Below are 9,107 nucleotides of genomic sequence, written 5' to 3' on the forward strand. Positions count from 1 at the left end.
TGTGCTGCACCACTGAATGACATCCTCAGCAAGAGGTGCAAGTTTGCCTTCCTTCCAGGCTCAGTAGCCAGTAACTGTCTGTTCCCTTAGTCCTTTTCTACTCATGGATGGGTTTGAATTGCAGCATTTTAACTTCTGCTCCTTGTTATGCTTGACCTATTTTCAGCTGTTTTCTCTATTGATTAGCTCATATGGGAGGGCCACTTCAGGTTGGGGCACACAGGTACTCTCCTTCTTGTGCTACCAATTGCAGTTATCTAGCTCTGTGAAACCACCACCCTTCTCTCCCCCCTGCCCCCATTCCTTCTCAACTGGCTTTAGTCTTAGTTGGAGCTACCAGTAGAGCCTCTGCACAGCTTATCTTCAGATGGAGGCTTAGCAGTATAGTTTGGTAGTTAGGGAAATGGCTCTTCCCCCCCCCCCCCCCCCATTGGATACTGTAGGTGGAATTCTGGGTTCTACAATTTCTGCACTAAGAAAATTGGAATTCTTAATTTGAAGTGAAGCCATACTTCTTCACCTTTCCCGCACTGCAAAGAAAAATGTATTGTTTCTGACCTTTAACCAGTATTTCAGGGGAATCAACAGAGCCACATCCTAATGAGAATATTGGAGTTTCAGGGCTGCAGTTGTTTAGGATGGAGATGTTCAGGGAACAGAGTGACGGTGGTCTGAAGGTAATCTCATACTGTCACTGAAACACAGGAAAGAGTAGGTTTTTTGGCCTGGGTGTGGCTGCCTCAAATTCACTATGGGACTTCTTGCATTACTGATAGGGGAGGATGAAACTTCTGCAAATGCATCACAGTGTTGCTACAGGATAAATTTGGACAAATAACAGCTGTACATTAGCAACTTACGGCAGGAGCTATTTAAGTTCTTCAGAGGCATTTAATAGTAAGGTTCACTACAGCTTAGTGGGGGCTTGTCAGAGGAGCCATTGGGGCAATACTCAGGTATCCTCAAAAAGCATTGTTCCTGTACGTTTATGATGGGGATTAAGTACTACACAAATGAGACCAATGGACAAAAATTGTCAATGGACAAAAATTCTCAGTACATTGATCTGGTCTTGGTGATCATAGGCTTAAGCCAAACAAGCTGTTTATCATATCAAGATGATACATACATGTTTGACTTCTTCTATATCATCTGCAGTAGGCAGTGCTGACAAAAGCTCATACCACCATCTACACGTTTTAAGTCTTTAAAGTGCTACCAGACTGTTTGTTCTGTACAGACTAACTTGGCTACCCCTCTGAAGCATTTGAGTGGATAAATATTTTGTAATAGCATTTTGCAATTTAGGTTAACAGCAAGCTTAGGAATGTTTGGAATAGTGAGACCAATATTGGAACATCTGTAAAAGTTTTAGCACCTCCTGCAGTTGGAGAGGGCAAAGAGCGCAGGTACATCTTGCTTTAAGATTTCCAGCCCTCAAAAGCCTTTTCCAAGCTGGTTTTGATCATTCTTTTCTGTGTAGCTGGATGGGCAGCTGCCTGCTGCTGTAGCTGCAGGTGGCAGTTGTATGAGAAGCTGGGACCCTACAGGCCTGGCTTTAGCTTGGAGTGGTTCAGTTACAATGTATCATTAGCTGGGGGAGAATAACCCAAGAATGAGCTGAAAGTACCATTTACTGGGCTGATCCAACATGGAACCTTTGCTATAATTTAAAAGTTTCAGCTTTAGTGGCACCCATCCCATGGGTCTTTGCTGTCTTCTGTGCAAAGAGCTTTACTATGGAAGAGCTGTAGAGTATATGGGTGCTTTTTTATAGCTAAATGAAGAAAAACACTCAGCTATTCAACAGGTCCTATTGAACAGTAGAAACCCCCCCTATTTGAAATGAAAGCCACTTTGAGTGGTCATTGTCCTACACAATTCAACAAATGTTGGCTTCTGTGGAGGATATGGTACACTATCAGTTGTGAGAACTTGTGCTTAATTGATGGAGTGTACACTGCCCAGTGATACCAGCATTTCACACTCCCCTCCCCTCTAATTCAAGGAAGGTCAGTCTTAATATCATGCCAGCAAGACTTTTTCCAAGGCTGTCTCTACATTGGTGCAATCTTACACAAAAGCAGCTGCTTTTGCACCAAAAGTTGCTGCCTGTCTACACTGGTCACAGGTTCAGGGCCTCTTACACAAGAATTATGATGCTCCCACTCCGGAATAAGCCCTTTTGCGCAACTGTTCTTGTGCAAGAAGCCCTATGGTTAAAATGGCCATCGGCACTTTTTTGTGCAAGAGAGCATCTACAGTGGCATGGATGCTCTTGCGCAAAAGCACATCTCTTGCACATATGCACATGCCAGTGTAGACACTCTTCTGGAAGAGTTTTTGCACAAGACCTCTTCCACAAACGAGTTCTTGCAGAAAATCATGCCAGTGTAGACATAGCCCAAGTGTTTTGTCTCAAGCCTCCAGGCTATGAACTTAATACAGGACTAGAAGCTTTAAAGGAGGGTCTCAGGCTCTGGCAGCTTGTCCCTGTCCTTTACACAGCAATAACAGCTGCAGGAAGTGAGAGAATTGCAGGCAATTAAAGCAGAATTCCCAAAGACAGTAATTTTATGACCACCCCCAAAATATCAAATTATTTCTGCTTTTTTTTTTTTTTGAAGCAAATATTTACCCATTTTTCCTAAGCTGCATTCATCTCTGAAATTGCATGCTGTCTGCTTATGGAGATGTTGCTATGTATATCCTTTCACTGGCACAGCACTAAATCATTTTGTGCTGTGTGTCATATGCAGATGATACAAAAAGGGCAAGTCATCTTCACTGAGGCTTGAGCTGGAGAGCATTATTAAAACTGCTAGTGAGCAATAGTCAAATAATTTCTTTTTGTAAGTCAACCCAGGAGAACAACTACTGGCTTCTTCACCACCATCCATATGACAAGAAAAACATACTTGTTTCACATCATGAACACAAGTGCCACATTAAAAATTAAACTGACTTACTGTGATACTCTGTGTAAGTAAAGCAGACCTAATTTTCACCTGTGTACTTCCAAGCTAGTTTGTAAACTTCATGGACTGAAAAAGTGCTTTCTTCTTCCTTGTACACAAGTCTCTCTCCTCTGCTTCCACTGGTGGTGATTGCTCTCTTTCACTTTAATCTAGTCAACAGTTGCTGCATTTTTGGTTGCCTCCTCCAAATACTTTTCACCCTAGCAAGAGAGAGGGCTCATCCAAAGGACCAAGCAACAGCAGCAGTTCTAGTGTTTGTTTAGCTAACTGACACCAGTTTCATCACCAGCATGAAAGGCCTTAAAGTCACCATGAAGGTTGAGTAGCTGGCACTCTGACAATATATGCTATTGACTGATAGATCACATTGACAAGGTGGGTCACCACACAGACCTCATGCATAGAAAGGCTGCACATACTGGCCAGTATTTAGCAAAGGCCACAAGTGACATGGCAGGTCAAATCCCAAAGTCTGAATGGCTGGACAAATGACAAAGCACCCTTCCAAACATGAGAGATTCTGAGCTGGCATTGGGGAACACACAAAAATCAAATAATGTTCAACATACTGTTTAGTGAGAAAGGAGATGACCATGACCCATCATGTGAACCACAAAATACTTGGTACCAAAGATTTTTAAATTTCATCCAGACATTGCACCCCTTCCTGAAAGTGAATTTTGTAATAGACTGTGGCCATTATGCCATAGTGTTTCAACCAGTTGCCAGCAAAGATACAATTTCAAATCTGAAAGATGAATTTACTGTTTCCTGAAGTTACCTAACCCCAACAATGCAAAACAAGGTAATGGCTTTTTGGAGCAGTCCTCAAGTCACACTTCCTTACTTCAGCAAAGTGGCAAAGCAAGCTCTGAACATACTTCCTGGAAAAGAAAGTTACCTTGTGTAGTAACAATGGTTCTTCAAGATGTGTACCCCTCTGAGTGCTCCACTGTTGGCATCGGGCTTGGCCCAGTACCACAGATCAGTCCACAGATCAGTTTTTTTTTTTAGCAGTATCTGGTCAGGCCGTACATGTGCAGTGGGGGCACGTGCCATTCGCACCTTTTCAATTTGCATGCATGGCCCAACTCTGCTCAGTTTCCGTCAATAGCCTGCCCTATCAATAGTATGCCCTATTGTGTGAATGTCAATCCGAAGAAAAGGGGAGGAAGGATGGATTGTGGAGTACCCACAGGCAATCGAGAACGGTTACTGCACAAGGTAACTTTCTTCTTCAAGTGATGGCCTCAGGGGGGCTCTACTGTTGGTGACTACACAGCAGTACCCAAAACCTGGTAGGTGGGCTTCAGATTAATGCTTATGTGCAGATGAAAGGGCTACCTTGGAACCAGGTGAACTTGTCTCCATTCATATGGAGACTGTGTAATGTCTCATGAAAATGTGGTTGTATGACCAAGTGGCTGCACAGCAGCTGTCCTTAAATGGGACTCCCTTCAGGAAGGCTCTTGATGCAGCTACAGCCTGTGTGGAGTGCGCCATGGGGGATCCAGGGTGTGGTCTCTTTGAAGGGAGTAGCATTAGATGATGGAACATGTTATTAACTTGGAAATATGCTGCAATGAAAGTGGCATTCCCCGAGCGTGCTCAGCAACTGAAACAAATAACTTTTCCAGTCGATATAGAAGGATAATGCCCTCTGAACATCCAAGGTATGCAGAGTAGCCTTCGCTCAGGAAGCATGAGGCTTTGGTTAAGAGCTAGTAGGACAACAGGCTCATTAATGTGGAAGTCTGAACAGACTTTAGGCAAAAAGGAGGGGTGGAGTCAGAGGACAACTTTATCTTTATGAAATATAGTTTCGGGCGATGATGCTGTGAGAGCAGCAATCTTATTAACTCACCTTGCTGATGTGATTTCTATTAAAAACAGTCTTTGTCATTAATAGAAAAAGCAAGCATTTGGTCAAGGGCACAAATGGTGGTCTAGTTTGTTGAGTATAACTGAGAACCGATTAGAGAGTGAAACACTGCCAGCACAGCGAGGTGTACTCAGGGAGGAAACTGAGAGACCGTATTGTTTCAGATGCATTATGTAGTCGAGAATCAGATGAAGAGGAATGGTAGATGGTTGAATCTGGTTACATACCAGACTGTAAAGCACTTCCATTTATAGAAATACATATTATGAGTCATCTACTCTTGAGTAAGATATTCTTTACTTGTTCTGAGATTTTTCTCCACTTCTGAGAACCAAAGCAAACCACACCATCAGATATAGCATTTCCAGATGTTGAGGATGGAGAAAGTTGCCTCCATTCTGAGAGAGGAGATCTGGGCAGTTTGGAAGTAGGTAAGGAGGTTGGAAAGGCATTTTTATAAAGATAGGGAAACCAGGTCTGCCTGGCCCACTCTGGCACTATAAGGAAGACTCAGGGATCATCTGACTCGATCTTTCAGAGGACCACGGAATGAGTGGAATCGGAGGAAAAGCATAGTAGAGGCGAGCAAGTGATAAGTAAGACATTGCCCAGCAATCTAGGACCTATGCCCATCCTGTAACAATATTAGGAGCACTTGGTGTTCTGGTGTGTCACAGAGATCTACAGCTGGGCAACCCCACTGGTGGAAGAGGTTGTGTCAGACTTGCGTATGAATTTCCCACACATGGTCTATGCAGAATGACAGCGGAGTGGGTCCACGGTAGTATTCTTGACCCCAGGGAGGTATGATGCGATGATATTAATATTATTGTGGATACACAAGTTCCACATCGGTTCACATCCTCACTGACAGTGTAACCACGTAGTGCCCCGGATGTGATGAAAAAAGCATCTGCAAGCATTGCACACAGTGCAGAGTTCCAGCAGGCTGATACAGAGCTAGGACTCGTGGGTGGACCATCTGCCCTGAGTGAAGTGGTGTTGCAGGTGCATTCCCCATCCAAAGAGAGAAGCATCTGTGGTAGTCTGGTAAAATGAGACACCTGCAAGAAGGTTCTCTAGCCTGATCCACCATCGCAACAAAATAAGTACCTTTTGGGGGGGAGGGGGAGATCTAACCTTGTTTGCGCACCTGGTGTTTGGAAGGGAAATACACCGAGGCAAGCCAGCACTGAAGGCACCGAAACTGCAGACGTGTGTTGGATGACATATTATGGCGGCCTTATGGCCCATGAGGCAGAGACAAGTTAATATTCTCATGATGGGACTGGACATCATGATCAAAACCGATGCCATAAGGAGCTTGAAGTGCTGGTTTGAAAGGTATGCTTGTGCGGTCATGGAATCCGGACCAGCTCCTATGAACTCTAAAGATTGCATGGGTCATAGGGTGGACTTCTGTTCCTGTATGATGAGGCTGACAGATTCAAAGAGCCTCGGTTTAAAAAAAAAAAAAAAGCACATCCTTTCTGGCTTGTCAGGAAGGACCTTGTACAAAGCAATTGTCCAGGTAAGGAAAAATCATACCTTTCAGATATAGGTATGCTTTGGCCAGGGTCTTTGAGAAAATTGGGGGCAGAAGAAAGTCTGAAAGGAAAGATTTGGTATTGGAAATGCTCTGCAGTGACTGTAAAACTGAGAAAACATCTGTGTGATGGGTGTATGGTGATGTGGAAATAAGCATACTGAGGGTTGAGGGCTGCAAACCAGTATCCCTCATCCACTGCCGGAATGATAGACGTGAGTCTGAATATTTTGAACCATTGCTCGCGAAGGTATTTGTTTAATTGGCAGAGATTGAGGATCAGTCTCCAACCACCCGTTCTCTTCTCTGTAAGTAGTTTGAAAACCAACTGCCCTGATATTGATCGGGTACCCTCTCTATAGCCCGTGTGTAGGAGGTGATCCACTTCCTGACGTAGAAGCGTTTTGTGAGAGAGGTCCCTCAAGAGGGACGGGAAGGGTGGGAAGGTTGGTGTAAAGGAGGTAAGGGAAATGGAGTATCCACATTTTGTGATCTCAAGGACCCAATGGTTTGTGATAATTGCTGCCCATTGCTTTAAAAAGGGCGCAAACTATGGTGAAAAATCATGTGTTTGCAAGGCACTGGAGGAGGGGAGAGGTTGTACTGGCCCTCGACTAAAGCCTCAAAACTTGGCTGTTGGGAGGACTGATGAGTGGGTATTGGAAGTCTGTCAACATTGGTTTCTTGCCCTGGATAAATACTGGTTAAAAGGGTCTTTGTTGTTGCCTGGAGTAAGAAAAATCTTTCAGCCTCTAACAGGCAGTGTAACGCCTCCTGGAGGTGTGCACATTCTTAATGTGCATAGGGTAGTGAAAGGCTTTGCTGGAAGGAAGGACCTTGTCCGTCTTTATGGCAAAGAGTTTGTCCTTATCAAACAGAAGGTCCTCAACCTTGGTTTGAAGTTTTCAGAATGCCTGCAATGACCGTCTCATCACTATGGATGTCACTGCTGCTCTTACAGCTATATCAGCAGATTCAAGCACCATCTGCAATGCTCTGAGGGATGTGGTAACTATCTTGTAGTATGGATTTCAGGATAGGTTGTTTCTCATCTGGAGGACGTTGCATTATTTTGTCACTTTAGCATAATTATCAAAATCATGGTTGGCCAGTAGTTCAGTGTAATTGGCTATCTGAAGCTGTAGTGTCAAGGAGGAATATGTTTTCCTACCAAACAAGTTTAATCGCTTATGGTCCTTATCATGGATAGTGGTCTTGTTTTGCTGGGTATTGGACCTATGTTCTACCACCACGAACGAGTTTGGTTGAGGGTGGAGAAATACTAAGTCCATGACCTTCAAGGGGACTAAATATTTTCTTATCAGCTCTCTTGTTGGTTGGGGGGGGGGGGGGGGGGGGCTGAGGCTGGTGTTTGCCAAATCTCATCCACTCCTTCCATGACTGCTTCATCAATCGCAAGCATGATCTTAGATTTCACCCATGGCTGGAGATTCTTTAACAAGCTATGTTGTTTCTCTTGCGCCTCTGATAAAACTACCTCCTGACTTATCGCAACCCTTTTGAATAAGTCCTGAAATTGTTTCAAGTCATCTGTAGGAGATGAATTGTCCAGGATAACCGCCTTGTTAGGTGAGGAAGACAATTTATTGGTTGGCAAAACATACAGTTGTTCAGTATCAGCATCCTCAGCGATCTGTCCCTCCTTAGGCTCTAGGTCCTCCGTTGGAGGAGGGGAATGATGAGAGGTAGGTATCGACCTATGGACCAGTGTTAAAGGGACGTCAAATGCTGCCTTCTGGCACCCACTGATGATATGGAGCTCAATGAGGTGGATAATGAGGGTTGTAGGACCAGTCCAGATACCCCTGGCAAATGATGGGAACACCATGGCCACGGTCTGACAGATATGAGCGCTCTGGTGGGAAAGAAATGTTGAGATGAGATTGCAATCCTGCGATTATCATCATAGTCACTGTAGTGAGACAGCACTGGTGACTGGTTAACAGGGAGAAACCCAAGCAGATAAAGGAGAGTGGGAAAGGTGCTTCGGAGCTTTCACAGCTCCAAAGTCAGCACTGGCATGTCATAGTCTTGTCTGCACGGGGAAGAATGGCAGCAGCTCGAGTAAGTTGCCGGTGGTGCCGAGTGCAGTGCCAATAGAGGGGGAATAATTGCTGGTGGTGAGGACACTGGTTCTGGGCTTGGCATGCAAGGCAAGGGCTTAGCGGATTTAGTTCTCAATTTTGTCAGCATCGAGGTCTTGTTCAGTGCCAGCCATGCCATATCCTGGTCTAGTTCCTGGGCCTTGGAAGTCTTCGGTGCCACAGTCTTTGCAGCCTATATTTTTGGTTTTACCACTGATGCGACACTGGGGCACCTGGTGCCAGAGATGCCCGATATATCTCCCGTGCTGATCCCTGGAGGTAGGGAATGGGTTGGAGAGACCCTTTTCATAGGTGGCTTACATGAAGGGGAACTTTTGACTATTTCTTTTGCTTGTTGACAGTCTCAGGTTGATACTGTTCACCTTTTTTGTCTGAGGTTCAAGAGCTTTGTCGAAGAGTAATATGCATAGTCTCAACTCTCTGTCCTTGTGGGCTCTGGCCATAAGGCTACAACAATGCACACATTTCTGAGGAATGTGCACCTCAACCAGGCATTGGATGCAAGACTCATGTCCATCTGAGGCAGGCATAGGGTCAAGACATTTGTTGCATTTCTTAAATTCAGGGGAGCTGGG

This window comes from Pelodiscus sinensis, chromosome 2 (genome assembly GCF_049634645.1).
Source record: "Pelodiscus sinensis isolate JC-2024 chromosome 2, ASM4963464v1, whole genome shotgun sequence".
NCBI classification, from domain to species: Eukaryota; Metazoa; Chordata; order Testudines; family Trionychidae; genus Pelodiscus; species Pelodiscus sinensis.